At 37.7% G+C, this 14,873-nt stretch overlaps 1 protein-coding gene across 1 annotated transcript in view; it reads right to left on the reverse strand.

The window, feature by feature from the left end:
* LOC136863624 (serine-rich adhesin for platelets) overlaps positions 1-14,873 on the reverse strand; it is a 402,886-nt gene that overhangs the window by 168,256 nt on the left and 219,757 nt on the right. The gene's annotated exons all lie outside the window — the stretch shown is intronic.

Consider the following 14,873-nt stretch of genomic DNA (forward strand, 5'->3'; position numbering starts at 1 on the left):
TACAACATACACAACCTTTTGCATATTCAGTTCATACAACAAAAAGAGTAAGAAAATGAAATTGGGAAGCCTAATTTTTTTACATAGTGGCTTTCAGCAGCCAAACTGAGAATAGATGTACTCAAGGAAATCATGGGGGTACTCTATGCTACTATATTTCAAGTCCTGGGGTCTTTTTCTCAATCCCAGCATAAAAGAAATCCTTGATAGACATATTACAACAACGCAGTTTATATCACACTAAACAAATCCACTGTCATAATTCAGTAGCAAGAACTACACACACGGGAGATAAACTGTTTGAAGTCCAGTCAAAACAGACAGGAACTGTCTCCAGTATGACTACTCTCCAGGTTTTTCCACACTTGATCCAGGAAAATGCTGGGGACAGTACCTTATTTTTTTAGTTCCAGGCTCTTTTTTTTCCAACCCATACCATATATCTATAAGCATTTAGACATCACAAATAATACTCCTTTTACATACAACACACATGATCAAATCTGTAACAAATCTTTAAATAAAACAACAACCAATAACTCACCAATACACAGAGGCATCTCTAAGACCAAATAACAATGATGACAACATTATACAGTAGGAACTCAATTCTCTAGAGTAATCTGAATAACCAAATTCAAAATTTCAATCTAATAAAGTAAACATACAATAGGTACAATACTGTATATGAAACATTTATGAACAATTATGAATTCAAAATTTTAAGCATTTAGGATAGACACACGAAGAGTAATAACATAAATAAGATACATAACATAAATAAGATAAATAATATATAAAACATTTATGAACAATTATAAAGCCTCAAAACTTACATAACGTATTGCCATGGTATTGAAAATGGTACTATGTAGCTGAAGAAGGCCCAAGGAGGCTGAAACATGTTCTAACCATTTAACATTCTTTGTAATTTAAAAAATTGCACATAAATTGTGGTTGTATCGACTAGGTGGACATTCATATTACCATTTTCTATACTATTGTAAACTGTCAATACAGAGTTACGATGAATGTATGCAAATATACTGACATAGTAAAAAAAAAGAACCTTTCACATCTGGATAACTGAGGATCCAGATAACTAAGGTCTGCATAATTGAGTTTCTATTGCATATACATATAGGAAAGAGGAAAAAGATTTCATGTACTAAAAATACCCGCCAAGAAGATGCCGAAGATCAAGGTGTGGAAACTGAATAAAACAGACAAGACAGCAGACTATTAGAACCGAATCCGAGGTCAGCTGCCAAGAGATGAAGTGAAGACAAAGGTGAGCAATGGACCAGACTGAAAAGTATCTTGGTTAAGTAAGCAAATGAAATCTGTGGGAAGACAACATCACAATAGAAGGAAAGCGTGAAAGCATCCATGATGAAGGAACGTATCACGGATAGAGATCAAAAGGATATAAAATCGGAACTCATAAGGGATGAGGCAGGGTGCACCAAGATAAGAATCACACTTCTCAAGAATTTCATTTCACTGACTTTAATTATATTCTCCTCTTTTCTTATACTGCATATTTCAACGTGGGTGCATAGTAAATCTTGTACATCACCTCTTTACACTTCCTTAGTACCTCCTCTTTCTAAACTAGATTCCATACTGCCTGATAGAATGTAGTCGTCTGTTGCACCCTTTTGCTAATATCTATAGTCTGCCTTGCATTTTGTATTAGCTTGCTTCCTATGTGTGTGAAACAGTCCACAATTTCAAGGTTCTGACATCCAATATTTATGGTCCCTTTCCCTCCTCTGACTAGCTAAAGTTGATGTCCACTTCACTACTGGAAATTCAAACCCAGGTATCTATGCAGGGGTACCATGAGCAGGAATCAGTTTCTGCAACAGTAGACTAAATTTTGAAAGTTGATCTAGATTGTGATCAATTTTGTTTGTTTCTTACTTTGTTTTCTATACAATGTAAATGTATACCATACAACAACAACAACAACAACAACAACAATAATAATAATAATAATAATAATAATAATAATAATAATCGCTATAGTCTTGCTCTTCTCCACACTGAATTTCATACCATATTTCACTATTTTCTCACAAGTTATGTCTATTTGTTCTTCATCTCTCCTTCACCAAATGCTTCTTTTGACTCCTTCACAATTCCACCTAATAATAATGTTATTTGCTTTGTCCCACTAACTACTTTTACGGCTTTCGGAGACGCCAAGGTGCCGGAATATAGTCCCGCAGGAGTTCTTTTATGTGGCAGTAAATCTACCGACACAAGGCTGATGTATTTGAGCACCTTCAAATACCACCGGACTGAGCCACGATCGAACCTGGCAAGTTGGGGTCAGAAGGCCAGCGCCTCAACCGCCTGAGCCACTCAGCCCGGCAACAATTCCATCTAATAGTGGTGACAGCGCATTTCCTCTATCAGCCCAGTAACATTTCTAAACCAGTCCATCCTCTACGATTTGGGTCTGAACACAGCTAAAATATTTGCCATACATTTCATGTAGAATTTCCATAGTTTGTTTGCTAACTTCCTTTCCTACCACTGTTTCCCTTACATTTTCCCTCGGTACACCAACATATGCTTTCACTATATCGAGAAACATCACCACTAGATCTATGCCATTCTCCAATAACTGTCTCAAAATAAATGAGATCCACAGTTCATCTGCCTTTTTTTTACTCCTATAACTGTCTCAAAATAAATATGAGGTTCACAGTTGACCTGCCTTTTCTAAAGCCATACTGCTCCCTTTCTAACCTTCCTCCCAATCTCCTTCTTATTATCCTTTCCATTACTTTTGCAACTTGTGATACAAGTGTGATTCCTTGATAGTTATCACACACTCTCCTGTCCTCCTCCTTTAACAATTGTATTATTAGTTCTTTCCCCATGCCTCTGGCACACATTTCAGAATCCAAATACACTTTACGCATAGTGCCATTGTAGACCATTTCACGAATCCCAGAAATTTTTCCAATTTTCATTCTTCTGACTACTAGTTCCGCATATAATATTTTAATGTCTCCCTTTTCCTTTAAGTCCACACCCTGTACTTCAAGCATCTTTTCTGAACAATTTCCCACATTTAACAGACTGTTAAAATTCTCTCTCCACTCTCTTCTTTCACTAGCTTGGTGTATAATCTTTTCCTCTTACTTTTTCTACATCCATACAGCGTCTTATCCCCATTAATGTCCTCCTCCATTTCTTGTGCGAGTCCCTCCCAACTTACGTCCTTGAAAATTTGGACCATTCCTCTTCTACTCTTCCCAATTCTGTGTCTGGAATGTTATGTTTTAGGGTCTCCTGAAAATACACCTGTACTTTATCTTTTAACTTCCATACTTTTATTCTCCCCATTTTCCCCACTTTCATCCTTGTTATTTTACTTGATGGGCTCCATCAACATCTTTTTCTGGAAGAGGTGTTTGTACAATAACTGTCCACAGTTTCTTTTTTGATCAAAAAATAATCTATTACTGTCTTTGGCTTTCTCTCACCCCAACCATATTTTGTAATATTCCTCCTATTTTTTTCTAAACCACATATTGCCTACTATCAAACAATTTATTTCATTAAAATCTAACAATTTTTCTCTATAATTAATTTTCCCCATATTAAGATCCAATACCTATCAGTTTTAACATCAAAATCAAATCTTTCAATTCCTATTTGTGCATCTAAGTCACTCATCACTATCACTCCCACATCAGCAATTTCCTTCCACTTTCTCCACGAGCGTACACTTGTATAAAGTCCTTCATTCCACTTTGCGTCCTCACCCGAACTTCAATTATGCTATCGCTTATGCAATTCACCATCAGCAATATTTTGTACTACTACATTCTATTAAACAATGAAGAACAATTCACATAGGATTACATAAACAATGCATACAATTCACAATGCAGACATAAATTAATCCCTGTCCTGCAATATAAACTAATTCATAGGATTATTTCACATGGGCTTTATTTTTTGGTGAAATAAAATAGTTTGTTTTGGTGTTCAAATTTATGCTATTTCAGTGTGTATTTTGTGTAATAAATTGCCATACTGATCAATGTTTCTTGTGAAATCTTCCTAATTGTATGCGTTAACCTACCTAATTTTGCTATAAGGGATTTTGAAAGAGAACTTATAAAATGTATCCTAGTTATTAAATCTTACAACCACCACCACCTTCAACAACTTCATTGGGACTGAAGCCAGTTTCTTGCTCTGATCTTGGTCGCTAAGTATGAGCGGAAATTCTATAGGTATAAAACTCTGTTTCGCAGGGAAGGTTGGGGAAGCAGAGGGTTGAGGGGAATATTATCGGCATTGACTCCATACATAGGAGAGTGGAGGGGAATTGCTGCTGCTGCTTCAACCTTATGATGTATTTTTGTGTACTGGAGGTAAACATAAGTTATAATTTTTATGAAATGAAAGTAAGGAATTGAATTAAAGAGCATCTTGCAAGGCATCATATTCAGTGATGAATTATAAGCTACTGAAATGTCTCGATTGGCAAAGATGCTGCGTACTACAGATAAGAATATCCTAACCCACATTCCAGATATTTAAGTCAGAGTTGCCTCCTGTGGGATTCATTAAGCAGTAATGCAAAAAGTGAAATCTTGTTAAGTAGGCAATAACTCTGTTCCATGGATGGGGAGGGGAAGTAGGGGGTGAGGCGAGTGTTGTGGGCATTAACTCTGTTCATTGGGAAGGAGAATAGAAGTAGTGCTACTTCTTCTTGAATTTTTTTATTTTTATTTCATATTTGCTTTACGTTGCACCAAAATGATAGATGTTATGGTGATGATGGGACAGGAAAAAGTTAGGAGTGGGAAGAAATCAACCATTACCTTGATTAAGTTTTCGTGGTGTGAAAAAGGGTAGCCATGGAAAACAATTTTCAGGGCTGCCGACAGTGGGGTTCAAACTCATCATCTCCTGGATGAACAATGGTTGAGGTAGAGGTAGAGCAAAGCAGGTAAACTCTATGACGACATCAAACCTCTAATCACTGGATTCACCAGCAACGATGGCAGAATTTACTACAATGGACTAAAACTTCTCTCTGGAAAGATGATCTGCTGCTTGTTGTTTTAAGGGGACTAACATCGAAGGTCATCGGCCCCAGGAAAGATGATCTAGTCACATCAGATTAAGGCAAGTCATCTCCGTACACGCCATGAAGGAATTTTTTTTTTTTTGCTAAGGGCTTTACGTCGCGCCGACACAGATAGGTCTTATGGCGACGATGGGATAGGAAAGGCCTAGGAGTTGGAAGGAAGCGGCCGTGGCCTTAATTAAGGTACACCCCCAGCATCTGCCTGGTGTGAAAATGGGAAACCACGGAAAACCATTTTCAGGGCTGCCGATAGTGGGATTCGAACCTACTATCTCCCGGATGCAAGCTCACAGCCGCGCGCCTCTACGCGCACGGCCAACTCGCCCGGTCATGAAGGAATTAGGAGGGGTGGGAGGTAAAGGCTTCCGTTACCCGTAACCTCAGCACTTGGTGGGGTAGAGTGGTTAGCTCTATGCCCAACCATCTTTAACCTCGTACTCATTTTTGATGAAGACTGAGTGAACCTCAGGGCCATGCTCCGGAAGCGGAAAATATTAATCCGAGAATGGTGGCGCTGGGTCACCATGACCCAACACCATACATTTCTGCTTTTAATTCCTTAACCAGCCATTATCTGCACTTTCCCCTTCTAGTATCTTCCTGGTGCCCCTCTCTCTATACAATTCGGCCAATATATTTCAGTTCGTGCCCATTCCTTGTGCACTGTTGACATGTCCAGGTCAGAGTGGCTCATTGCCACTAGTTTCGTGTGCAGTTTGTACCCGCTGTCATACTTTTAATTTATTAGTATATTTGTATTCTATCAACATTTTATACTTAATTTAGCTGCAATCAATGCTCATGTAGTGTTTTCTTGTAATGACAAATGTGGGAACAGGCGTATAGTTCGCAGGAAGTTCCTGAAGTTATTATGACAGGAACTGGTTGTGGATTTTACGAGACTGAGACTGCAGCGAAAGAGTCTGCCGAAGAGACTGGGGTCTGAAATCTTATTTAAAATAAGAGAAGATGAGGAAACTAACACAAAGGCAATGGACCATCAGTAAAGCCCTCGAAAAAGGAAGAGATGTGAGTTTTGTCCCAGCAACAAGGACACAAAGACACATCATTCCTGTCCAGTTTGTTACAAGTTTGTTTGTGGAAATCACGGGAAGGTGATATGTAATGAGTGGGTATAATGCACACAAATGGATGCTCTATTGTCTAAATAAGACAGCTAGAAAGGACATGTTCAGAACACCAACCATTTTTGTATTTTTATGAGCTAGTTCTAATAAGTGTAACTTTGCAATCCATATTCTGATTTAATGTTGTTGTAGATTGGTTAATAAACACATTCTATTTTGATTTTAATTTGAGAATGTCTGTAAATGTATGTCAATGTGTATGAATTTATGTAAACATCATGGGTTTTAAAAACATCCACATAGAGAACGTTGGGTCATGGTGACCTGGTGCAAGGCCAACTAGATATACAGGCCATAAGGCTCCCCCTCCACTTCGGGCGCTACGTCACACTAGTCGCCAGCCGCTTCACTTCTCGCCAGAGACTTATAAGCTGATCTGAACTTCGCAGCAGTGAGGCTATCGATGGTGTTGAATGATTTAAACGTGTGTGAACATTGTGAATTATGGCCACGTCGTGTTGTATACCTGGTTGTAGAATAAACTACAGTTCAAAACAGCCTAATATTTCAGTGTTTAAATTTCCTACTGGCGTGTTTCGGAAACAGAAGTGGATCATAGCTATCCATCGAACCGAATTCATCCCTTCAGCAAGCTCAGTTGTGTACATAAAACACTTCGACGAAGTTTCGTAATTAGGGACGATTCCGTTAAAAGACCTGATGAGTCACTTTTAACTGTAAAACCTAACCATTTAAAACTCTCAAACGATGCTATTCCTAAGTTTTAAAATGTGCCTGCCTATCTGTATAAAACATCTTCCAACAACGAGCAAAAATCCTATTCAAAGACAAGAAGAAATTGAAAAACGGGAAGAGGAAGGAAAGAAAGAAAGCTGAGGAAGAATATGACAGGATCAAGGACTTCGAGGAAGTTCAGGGTAATTTCAGTATTAAACGCAAATTAGATTTGGACAAAGTTTCCGTCAACTTTAACAGCCAAAGTCTGTATTTTCAAAATGTATGTGACTGAGGAAAATATTCCGAAAATTGGTACTTCCTTAACATTAAACGACGCTCTTGATTTTAAATCCATTAAACATGATATTTTCATGAGTTATAACCCTGATATACGTGCATTAGGTGATGGGGGCAAGATATTAAAATGGTCAAATTAGAAAAGTATTTATAACTTCCTGTTTAGACCTGCTCGTAACTCAAAAGTGACTGTCCACGATAAAATAGAATATGTACACAAAATAATCGATGAAATTGAAAGTGAAGTTAATGAGTGTATCATTACTGATAAATTATATTTTTTTTAAGGAACAGTTAAATATAGCCTTTGCAAAGAAAGTATCTTACTCCTGTATTCTAATAACATGGTTCACTTCAATATTTTTCGCATTTCCTGGGGCGTAAAAGAAGATAAGACAGTCAACGTTTCTTACAATGCCCCACTTGGTTATTCACAGTCTTTTACTGCAAAACTAGGCACGGGAAATTCGGGTATTGATGATTCACATTGGAATTACTTGAAAAAAGAAACTAAAATTGTTAAAGGAGCATGACATATTTTGAAACTTGTTGAATGGAGTCTACATAAAACGTGAGCTGAACTATAAAGGAGGAAAGGTTTTATTTTTGTTTTTGCTAGTGGCTTTACGTCGCACCGACACAGATAGGTCTTATGGCGACGATGGGATAGGAGAGGTATAACAGCTGGAGGGAAGCGGCCGTGGCCTTAATTAAGGTACAGCCCCAGCATTTGCCTGGTGTGAAAATGGGGAAACTACGGAAAACCTTCTTCAGGGCTGCCGACAGTGGGATTCAAACCCACTATCTCCCGATGCACGTTCACAGCCGCACGGCCAGATCGCCCGCTAGGAGGAAAGGTAGAGGGAGTTGCTTTTAGTAGTAAAAGCGGAGAAAATAACACTACATTAGCTACAACTGCACAAACTTTTATGTTGTCATCCAGTCTTTAAAAAAATAAAGACGTTGTTGATTTGTTTCCATGTAAGAACCTAATATGACATTTCTTAGAAGAACTAACTTTGCAAGTCTTTAAAGTATTAACAGATAGTCCTATAGCTTATAAGGTAGCATGCATAATTTCTAATAATAACAGGAAAATGTTTGAAAAGCTGTGCAAAAGCAGTTTACAAACCACTTTTCAAAATCTATTTGACGAAACACACACACACACACACAAAATTGTTTGATACTGGTCATTTATTTAAAATCTTAATAAATAACTGGCTTAATCAAGCTGACAACTTATCCTGACTTTGACAACTCTGAGTCAGACAAAAAAATGTCTGAGTCTATCTAGTGCGGCCTTGGCTTGCTCCTGCCCTGTATAAAAAGGTGTCGTACCAGACTCTTTTAGAGCTACAAAATGTAAACCTCTATACTAATGTTTTTACATGAGGATTCTCAGAGAAAAATTCTGACTTCGCTTGTCAACAATGTTCTGGAAAACGAAAATGTTTAAACATGCTGTGATTAAATAAATAGTTTTAAACATTTCGTTGACAGATGTATATACATCTTTTGTAATATATTATTGAATAACAATAGAAAAGTTACCGTAGATAAACTCATCGCTGAGAAGAAGAAATCCTCAGGAAAATAAAAATGTACAAACTGAAACCTTAGGAATTCTTAGGTAAGTTTTAAGTTGCAGCTTAATTTCTAAGAAAGGTTTCAGACTTTTGTTGTGAATTGCCATCATGCATTTTCCTAGTAACATTAAAACTTTTTGTATACGTATTATGCGTTCTAATCTTTTAAAGATACCGTGTTGAGTTACAAGTGACAGATGTCATCATAATTTTACGTAAAGAAATGTACATGTACTGCCCTTCCAGTTTTCTCCCCGCATAAAACTCGTGTAGTATACAAGCCTAAGTAAAGCCACAATTGAAGGAGTGTTCAATTTTATCGTTAAGGTAAAATAAATGAACAGTATCATGGTGAAAGTGAGAGCGGGCCCTACACTGCCATGATGAACGCCAGCCACTAGCGTGACGTCACGGTCCGAGCCTTGTGGCCTATCTATCTAGTGCGGCCTTGCCTGGTGTCATCATTTTTGTATGCAGTAAGAGCGCCCTACTGGGCGAGTTGACCATGCATTTAGGGGCGCGCAGCTGTGGAGCTTGCATTCGGGAGATAGTGAGTTCAAACCCCACTGTCAGCAGCCCTGAAGGTGGTTTTCTAGGGTTTTCCCATTTCCACACCAGGCAAATGCCGGGGCTGTACCTTAATTAAGGCCACAGTTGCTTCTATCCCATTCCTAGGCCCTCCCTATCCCATCATCGCCGTAAGACTATCCGTGTCGGTGTACGAAAATTTGTGTCACTATGGACTGCTGTTAACAGAATTTAATGTGTTGTTGTATGTTGGGTATTCAGCCCGAAGGCTGGTCTGATCCTCCACAGTTCCACCAAAGGCTATCACAGACAGCCTAGGCGTCACTGAAGAGGCATACTAGGGAAATGAGGAGTGAGGTAGTTTCCCGTTGCTTTCCTCACCGAGCCAGAAGTTGCTATTGCATATCAATCTGCCAAGCCCACTGAAATGCATGCACCAACCGACCCTATGGGCGATATTTTCACACCAATCATAGCAGGGACTGGCTGCATAAGGAATGGTATTACTAGCATCGCTCATACCTCGGTCACTTTCATATTGTCAAAGCCAAGGATGAGACTGAGACTGAGGTCAATGAAAGTAACAAAATTGCTCTAGCCCATACCAGAAGACATAGCGCACTGTAAACACTACATCTCGCCAGCAAGGGCTCGAATTCAATGAATGAAGGTTTGAAGAACCAAGGTTTACTACAACACAATTCATGAAAATGCAGAGCTGCATATTTTCTGTATTCCTTAATGCTTGTATTTCACAGTATAATGAATACTAAATGTCCTTGCATGCTAAAACAATGCTAAAATAATCCAGAAACTGAGGTTTTAGGACTAATAAAACCAGGTGCCAAAACTGAAGACGTCCTTTCAAGTTGTGATCCTGTGTTAGAGAAGGACAACTACGTGGTGATTGTGAGTGGTACAAATGACATTGCTGCAAATGAAGGTGAGGAACTAATTACGACCCTCAGAGGTAAGATTTTGAAACTACCTGACTCAAAAGTAATTGTAGTTAATGTGCCACCCAGGAATGACCTTACAGAAGATTCGTGTGTGAACAAAGCTGTACATGATGTAAATATAAAAATCAAGAGATTAAGTAAGAGTTTTAGAAATGTCTATGTAGTAGATACTTTAGGTCTTGGCAGGCAAATGTTCACTAGGCATGGGTTACATCTGAATGGTAATGGAAAAGCAACTCTCTGTAGACAAATTGCTACAATTATTAACAGAGATTTGCAAACTAATCTGTACTTAAGAAAACCCATACCACTAAACTGGCACACACAGGGAAACTTGCCAGAAAACCCAGATCCTTAAATCAAGATCTACCGGTATGTACAAAGATCTGGGTTCCAGGGACGTTCTCAACTCATGAGTCAAATGTTACCCAATTACAACAGTCAAGTTTTAGGGAGGAAGGGGGTCTGAGATTGCTCTTGGTAAACTGTCAGAGTGTAGTAAATAAACAAATAAAATTCAGTACATTGATGGAATCTTATGAGACTGATGTGGTGATAGGAGTAGAATCATGGTTGAGAGAAGGGGTGTGTAATAGAGAAGTATTTCCAGAAGGGTATACAGTCTATCGTAGAGACCAAGGAGATAAAAAAGGGTGGGGGGTTGTTTATTCTGGTGAAGGAAACTTATTGTTCACATCAATGGTTTACCGATGAAAGGGATGAAATATTAGGGATAAAATTAGTTTGTGATAATATGAAGGAGGTGGGAATAATAGGAACATATAGGCCTGGAAGAGAGGAAAGAGACATGGAAATATTTGAGAAAATAATAGATTATACTCATAAAAACAATAATAATGATATGGTAATAATTGGGGGAGATCTAAACTTGCCTGAAGTTGAATGGAATGGAGCTGCAAGTGAAGCCCATGAACAGAAACTGGCAAATAAGTTAATTTGGGAGGGAGGATTTACACAAGTAGTACAAGAACCGACTCATCTCAACAACTTGCTAGATGTATTCTTGGTTAAAGCATGGGAAATTGTTGATAAAACTGAGGTAATTGAAGGAATAGGTGACCATAAGGCTGTAATAATGGATGTAGGACTTGTACCAAAAATGCTTAATAAGAGGGTCACACAAGACAAGAAATTATACAGAAAAACTAAAGTTGATGAATTTGGGACTTACCTTAAATCACAATTCAGTTGTTGGATAAGTGAAGGGAGTAATGTGGATACACTTTGGGCTAAATTTAAAGGAATCATTTGGGAAGGAGAGAAGAGATTTGTACCTGTTAAGAAGGGTAAAATGACCTCAGACCCTGTTTGTTATACAAGGGAAATAAGGAAATTAAAAAGAAAATGTAGAATAGTAAACAGGAAAATCAAAGAGGGTAGGGAGAATAGAGAAACTAGAAAACAGCTAATGAGGAAACTGAATAGAGTGAAAAAGGAAGCAAAAGAGAATTATATGAATGGTATTCTTCTAGAGCATAATGACCACAAAGGGAAATGGAAAAAGATGTATTCATATATTAGGAATCAAAAAGGAAAAGGAATCCAAATTCCTACAATGGTGCGAGAAGGGGGTGAACACTATTCAACAGATACTGAGAAAGCAAATCTATTTAGTAGGGAATTCAGAGATTCAGTAGAAGATTGTCAGGAGTTGGAAACAGTAACAGAAGATAGAGAGGGTGAGACACATAGGGAAACAAGAAGCTTCTCATTCACAAATGAAGATATTTTCAGAGAAATCCAACTGCTTCAGCAAGGAAAAGCAGCAGGAAGTGATCAAATTACTGGGGAGGTATTAAAGACAATGGGGTGGTACATAGTGCCTTATTTAAAATTTCTCTTTGACTATGTCATAAATAATAGTGTAATACCAAAAGAATGGAAGGAGTCTATAATAATACCAATTTATAAAGGAAAGGGTGATAAAAGGAAACCAGAGAACTACAGACCAATCAGCCTGACCTGTATAGTTTGTAAAATACTGAAGAGTTTAATAGCAAAGTACATCAGAGGGATATGTGATGATAAAAATTGGTTCATGACGAGCCAGTATGGATTTAGAAAGAAATTTTCTTGTGAGGCACAACTGGAGGGATTTTTCAGCAGGACATATCAGATCAGTTGGATTCAGGAGGCCAGTTAGACTGCATAGCCATAGATCTTTCCAAAGCCTTTGATAGAGTGGAACATGGAATATTATTAAAGAAATTGGAGGGAATAGGATTGGATGTAAGGGTTATACGTTGGATAAAAACATTTCTAAATTCAAGGGTTCAGAAAGTCAAAGTAGGAAATAATATATCACAGGAAGAGAAAGTTTGGAAGGGGATCGCACAGGGTAGTATAATCGGTCCGTTACTTTTCTTAATATACACAAATGATGTAATTGTTTATAAGGAAATAAATAACATTGAGGATTGTTCAGAATTACAAAGGGACCTTGAAAGTATCCAACAGTGGGTTGAAGAAAATAATATGAAGGTTAATGGAGGCAAATCAACTATTACAACATTTACAAACAAGAGCTTTAAAACTGAATTTGAATATACTTTGGATGAGGTAGTTATCCCAAAAGATGGCAAGTGCAAATACTTAGGTGTGAGATTTGAAAGTAATTTGCACTGGAAGGGTCATGTTGATGATATTGTTGGGAAAGCATACAGATCGTTACATATCATAATGTGGCTACTTAAAGAATGCAACAAAGGATTAAAAGAAAAAAGTTACTTAAGTATGGTTCGTCCATTATTGGAATATGCAAACATTGTTTGGGATCCTCACCAAGAATACCTAATAAAAGAAATAGATAGTGTGCAGAGGAAAGCAGCAAGATTTGTAACAGGGGATTTCAGGAGAAACAGTAGTGTATCAGAAATATTAGAGGAACTTGGGTGGGAAACTTTAAGTAACAGAAGGGAGAAAACTAGACTTATAGGATTATATAGAGCCTATACAGGAGAAGAAGCATGGGGAGAAATCCGTGAGAGGCTTCAGTTGGAAAATAATTATATTGGCAGAACTGACCACAAGTATAAAATTAGAAGGAATTTTAGCAGAAGCGACTGGGGTAAATTTTCATTCATTGGGAAGGGCGTGAAGGAGTGGAACAGTTTACCAGGGATAGTGTTTGATCCTTTTCCAAAATCTGTGGAGGTATTCAAGAAGAGAATAAACAGCAACAGGGAAAATAAATGAAATGTTAGAGGGCATTCGACCAGTGCAGGCTATTGTAAATGAAAATTGTGTGTTTAAAAAAAGAAATTTAATTCCATCCCCTGGTCCATGGAGTTTGGACAGCCAAAGTAGGGGACTGCCTGTAGGGGTGAAGTACAGTGGGGACTTCGAGGGCCCTGGGACTGCTACGGTAGCTGTGAAGGCCTTCAGGAACTCTGAAAAGTGGTGGCAAAAGGGGGCTCTGGTTAAGACGCAGCAGGTCGTTCCAAAATGGGTTTAAAAAAAAAAAGGTAAATAAATGCAATGTAAATTTTAATCTTATACCAGTTGCATAGTATTATTTGAAGTAATTCCACATACTGTATATGAGTTGACTATGTTTGTAAGAATAGGAGATATTATAAGTAGAATTTTGTAAACAATATAAATTTATTACGGATGATCTGTTTGTTTAATAGAAAAAAATTGTTAGCATAAATTGTATATTATTGTATTCTAGAAAATTCTTTTTCTTCTCTTGTTAAATTATTTAGTGCTTGACAATAATGTATTTTAGTGTACCATTTGCCACCTAGGTAGACACCTCATTTGCAAATAAAGAGATTTTGATTTGATTTGAATTCTGAAGAAAAAATGTTTATAAGAAACAGACCATTTGAGATTCTTAAGGTGATCAGAATCAGATACCAAGAAAGAAGACTTATCTACATTCTATACAAAAATCAGTCTACAGTGATAAGAATTGAGGGCTACAAAAAAGCAGCATCAATCCAGAAAGGAGTGAGGCAAGTCTGCAGTTTGCCCCTGTCCTTTTCAGTGTTTGTATAGAACAGGAAGTAAATGGAAGCAAAGAGGAATTTGGGAAGGGAATTGCAAGAGGAATCAAAACCCTGAGATTTACTGATGATATTATTTCATCTGAGTCTGGAAAAAATATTTAAAGGCATGGACAGCCTAAGACAAGGACAAGATAAATAAAATGAATCCAAAACAAAAGTAATGGAGTGCAGTTGAACGAAGTCGAGTGATGCAGGAAATGAAGTCGGAAGCAGATGAATACTGTTACTTGGGTAGTAGAATAAATAATGATGGCAGAAGTAAGGAGGACATAAAATGCAGACTAGCACAAGCAAGGAAGGCTTTTCTTAAAAAAAGAAATTTGCTCACTTCAAACATTGATGTAGGAATTAGAAAGATTTTTTTGAAGACTTTCGTCTGGAGCGTGGCATCGCATGGAAGTGAAACATGGACGATAACCAGCTCAGAAAGAAAGAGAATAAAAGCTTTTGAAATGTGGTGTTACAGAAGAATGTTGAAGGTGAGATGGGTAGAAGGAATGATGAATGAAGAGAAA

This window comes from Anabrus simplex, chromosome 2 (assembly GCF_040414725.1).
Source record: "Anabrus simplex isolate iqAnaSimp1 chromosome 2, ASM4041472v1, whole genome shotgun sequence".
NCBI lineage: Eukaryota > Metazoa > Arthropoda > Insecta > Orthoptera > Tettigoniidae > Anabrus > Anabrus simplex.